Genomic DNA, 5198 nt, shown 5'->3' with positions numbered 1-5198 from the left:
AATTAAAAAAACAAATAAGAAAATTAAGGATAACCCTAATGGCATGGTTGACACACTCACTGTGCAGTGACTGTGTCACCACACTCAGAGATTTCCTATCCCTGAGATTTGAATTGTGAATTTTAAATAATTTATTTATTTAATTATATATATATTTAATTATTCTTTTTTAAATATAATTTAAATTAAATAATTAAATAGGTTATAACTTATTAGTTTTATTTTAAATAAAATAAAAATTAATTAAATTAGTTAATTATCTTTATAAATATGAAAAGAAGTGATACTTTTCAAGAAGAACAAGAAGTGATTTTCATTGACTGTCAGACTCTCTCTTTGAAAAGAAAGTGATAGTTTTTCTAAACCTGAAAAAATATCCAATGCATCTTCTCTTAATCAAACCGTTCTAGATCTCATGTGTTGAGTACATCTAGAGAGTCCTAAATCAACCTTTTGAATTCTACGTGCCCACACACATCCTTGTGTGTTTGAGGATTGGTTTGGAAGATCAAGGTGTGAGCTTTCAAAATCTGGATTGGAAGATCGTTGATTTATACAAAAACATTCATGGATACTTGATAGGCTTCAAGAGGTAATCTCTAATATATTTGTATGGGATTTAATGTATCTATATATGTATGATCCTGGCTAGTATTTATAAATTTTTTAAAACCCAATTTCTGTTGTGTATCTCTGATTTACACTTTCAATACCAACACTTCTTTAGTTCAATTTGGAAGTGGAATGAAATCAACGAGTACAAAGGGTACACAATGACTGCGATATTAATTCCACCAAATTGTTCTCTTGACAACTTGGTGAAATTGATAAAAAAAAAAAGGAGATATAGGAAACAAGGGCAACTATTGAAGTTTCTTATCAAGTAGCCAAAGGAACACCACCAATGAAGTTGGAAATAGACAACTCAGTGTTGTTCTACATGGAAATAAAGTAAAAAGATGCGGTCACAACAGACTTACCATTGTGTGTCACTATAGTTCAAGAATCATGCAATGAACATTGTAACGTCCTACGTTTTCGGGTACCTTTAAACGACTCGGGTCGGGATTTTTCCCCCGGGTTAAGAATATTATTTTAAATAATATTATATTTTGTTTGTAAGTATTCCATGAGTTATTGCTAGCCAAAATATGAATTTTGTGATTTTAAAAGTCAAGATAAAACTTTCGGTCCTGGACCGACACAAAAACCCTAATCGGGTAAAAATCTCAGAAAATAAAACGAAAAATCATGGCAATTATATTTTGGGCATAAAATACATTCATAAAAGTTAAAGTTTGGTCAAAAATAATAAACCTAAAAGAACATGGAAATTTTATGGCATTTTGTGTTAAATGCCTAATTTTACCGAAATGGGGAATTTTATTCCATGAATGGATCTTAGGTTAAATTTTATTATGTGATTAATTAAATTAAATGTGAGAGACATTTAATTTAATTAATTAATGTTAAGTTTGGTGATTAAAACTTAATAAGAGTGAAAAAGGTGTCAAAAGCCAATTTGGACTTTTCTTCTTATAAACCTTTATTAACCTTTATAAAAAAATAAAAATAAAAAAATAAAAAAATTAATGGTCACATATATGGAAAAGGGTGGCTGGCCATGTGCTATTTTAGAGTGGTGTGAACCCAATTTTATAAAATTCAAATCCCATTTAATTAAGAAGTCAAGTGGGCAAGTGGGTAGAAAAACACTCATGTGTTTTGTGATATTTTGAAGAGTTGTGTGAGCCATTCTAACCCCCAAATCCGACCACTCTCCCTCCCTCATTCACTCTCATCTGATTTTTGAAGACTCTCTCAAGTGTTCTCTCCATTTTCAACCCCAAGAACACCAAAGAAACTTGGAAGCGAAGTCTTGGTCTAGGAAGGGTTTTCCCTAAGGTAAAGTTTCATTAATCTAGACTTTTGTCAAGTTTTAATCATAGAGTTTCAAATAGCTAATTACCTATGTTGTTGGGGGAAGTTGGCTAGGGTTTTTGAAAGGTTTTGGAGGAGCCAAAGCTAATAGGAAGGTCCAAACCTTAAGCAAGAACACCAAAGAGGTAAAAAGTTTAATTTTGATGATTTTGTTGTAGGGTTTTTAGTTTTAAGCATTATTTTGTATATCTAATGCTTAAAGTTTCTTGTTGGTGATGTAATAAGGTTATGGTAGTTGTTTAATAATTTTTATGATGCATGTGTATTGATTTTTGAAAATGGGAACCAAAACCCCCAAGGGTTTTGTAGGATACCCTAAAACAAAACATGTTTTGAGCTGTGACTTCCAAGGGGTCAAGCAGCCACTGTATATTGGTTTTGTAAAATTAAATTGTACTGTGATGTTTTTGATATTGAGTACATAAAATTGAGCTTTTGAAACACTAAAAAATGTTTAGAAATGAGTAAGTTATGCTATTTCAAAGTTTAGGTAAAAAACTGTTTTTTCGTATTCTTATTTTCGGAACCAAGTTTGGACAGCCACTGTATAGGGCAAATGAACCCAGTTTTTTCTAAAATTTTGTGGACATATTTCTGGCATAACCTATTATTCCACTGTAAAATTTGGTAAGAAAATATTGAACGGTTTGAAAGTTATTAACTGTCAAAGTTTGGAAAAAATAAGGACTTGAAAATAAGGTCATTTTTACCTCATTGTTGGAAAATGATTTCACCAATAAAAAAATGCTCATTTTGACCTAAGATTTTACAAAGACCTAAATGGCATAACAAAAATGGAATTGGGAAATTTTGGTAACAATTGGGTAAGTAAATTTCAAGTTATGAACTAACGAAGTATGCAGTTAAAAATGTGAAAAATAGGTTTTTCACACTTAGTGTAAAAATGAGATTTTGGAACATAAGGTAAAAAGTAAAATTTTGTTTATTTCAAGATATAAATTGGTAAGTCTTGAAATCATATTTTCACTAAAATTACCCCTTTGAGTTTAAATGAATTATTTTTATTAAAGAGTTTTTATTCTTTCTAAAAATAAGAGATTTAATTTATTAATAGTTAATAAATTAAAAGAGGGTTTAAAACCCTATATTTTGAGAAAATAATTAAATAAATTATTTTCCTAGTAAGTAAAATTGATTTATTGCTTTTGGAAAATTAATTAGTCAAGATGAGAAATTTATAACGGTTTTCCTAATTAAGACAAATTAGGCAATTTTCTTAAAACGGTTTTTAGATATTAAAACCTTAAGAAAAATAAAAGGAAAATTTAAAGAGTTTATTTTCTTTAAAAATAATTAAGGAATTTATTTGTATTTTCTGGATATAATACCGGCTAAAATCTTACATATTTTAACCGACTAGTCGAAAGTACGGGTTAATAGCGATACCTTGAAAGAATAAGATTTTTAGCGGATTGTGGGAAATAACATTGTGATACCCGAGCCTAGGTATCGAGACCTTAGGATAGGTCTCCCCGAGACTTAGGGTTTAGTCTCGAATATTTTGTATGACTTTCTTTAATAGGTTTAAAACCAAATAAGGATTGTAAATCCTTACAAATGACTTTTATTAAAATGACCAAACTGCCCAAAATAATAATAATGAATTATGAGTGCCATAATTAATCCGAGTATACTGTATGGATAACTACAGTATTGGCTAAGCGTAACTGGACTGAACGTTGGAGGGTGAAAACTTGCTGAGCGCTAAGGACTCCAAGTAAGTCAACTTATATTGTATGGCTGCAACATGAAATGATTATTGTCTTGTATGTTAGTATAGGGATACATGCATATACATAGGCTGTCATAGAAAGTTGCTTAGAGACGTTAGTCTAGTGAGTGCTGATTTAGAAAATATGAACGGTAGAAGTCCGTCATATCCTAGACGGTTGATCCCCGTCACACTGCTTGATTTTATTTATGTCCGGTTCATTACCGCGACGAGTGGCCATGAGATGAGGATAAGCTGGTTAAACCTAGAGGCGCCAAGATAAATGGGACCTAGGGGCCCTCATGCTTACTTAATCATTGGACGGTTAGAATCCGAGCAAGTGCTCTGATAAGTTATTCCCGGATAGCAGCCGTGAATATTGGCCATTCCGTGAGAGTGCCTAGAGATACTAGGGGTTGCCAAGATTGAGTGAGGTTGAACACCCTAGGGGCAGCTGCTCACCAGCACCACTGATTAACATAGAAGTCTCCGTAAAACCGTGTAAATTGGATTACACTCTTGAATATGTAGCGATGCCCTAGGTAACACGATAGTTACCCTTGATGAGAATATTTATTGGCTAGATCTTAGTGTGGGGACTCAGTTCTATTTTACAGATTAGCAATTATATTGGAGGGCGCGTTACGCATGAATTGTTGGAAATTGTCGAGCGTTGGTCTCGAATTATTTGGTGATATAATATATCTGCTTCCTCTGGGATTTTCTGAGTGCAGGGATATAATTGTTGATAAGATGTAGTTGTGATATAATATATCTGCTTGCTCTGGGATTTTCTGAGTGCAGGGATATAATTGTTGATAAGATATAGTTGTGATATAATATATCTACTTGTTCTGGGATTTTCTGAGTGCAGGATTTTTATCTAGATAGGAATTAATTTATCCTTGGTTATCAGGCATGACCATAAGTTTGCCAGGATGCTTTAGCATTCTTGAAATTGATTGTGTAGGGTCCGGATGGGTCCGGATCCCTATTTCTCTATCTGCCTTGTTTGAAAGTTGATCTTACTAAGCGTTTTCGCTTACCTAGTTGTTTCATGTTGTAGGTAAGTGCAAGGGCAAGGCAGAGCAGTGAGCGCTGGAGTCTTCCTTGCAAATGTACATGTGGACCGACCTTTTGGGAAGCCTTTTTATTTTTGGAAATGTTGTGTAATTTTCCTAAACTAGGCTCACTCTAATCTTTATAAAACATGTTTGTAACTAAATGTTAAGTATGGCCATACGACTTTTTAAAAAAAAAAATTTCTATGGGTTTTTGAGACATTTTGTTAAATGAAAACATTTATATTTCTGCATTATTGAGTCTTGAAAATCCGGGTCGTTACAAACATAACCTTCTTCTACTAGCAAATCAGATAGCTACAGCAGAAGAAATGGAGGCAGGGACATTATTAATGCAAGCTAACCAAGCTTCCATAAATGAACAAATGTTACTTGAAGAATGAATGTCAAGCACAAAAAATGAGGGCAGCAATGTGCCACACATACCTCATCTTGATGAAGAA

The 5198-nt window shown here is 32.6% G+C and overlaps 1 long non-coding RNA gene across 1 annotated transcript; it reads left to right on the top strand.

Moving 5' to 3' along the window:
* The first annotated feature begins 1389 nt into the window (after window positions 1–1389).
* LOC133821342 (uncharacterized) lies at window positions 1390–4988 on the top strand. Its single transcript, XR_009887496.1, has 3 exons — window positions 1390–1905; window positions 1988–2066; window positions 4740–4988. It is a non-coding gene; the product is annotated as an uncharacterized LOC133821342 (long non-coding RNA).
* Window positions 4989–5198: the final 210 nt, after the last annotated feature.

This window comes from Humulus lupulus, chromosome 3 (genome assembly GCF_963169125.1).
Source record: "Humulus lupulus chromosome 3, drHumLupu1.1, whole genome shotgun sequence".
Taxonomy (NCBI): Eukaryota; Viridiplantae; Streptophyta; class Magnoliopsida; order Rosales; family Cannabaceae; genus Humulus; species Humulus lupulus.
The sequence above is the reverse complement of the archived record's forward strand: the minus strand, read 5'-3'. Positions and strand labels throughout refer to the sequence as shown.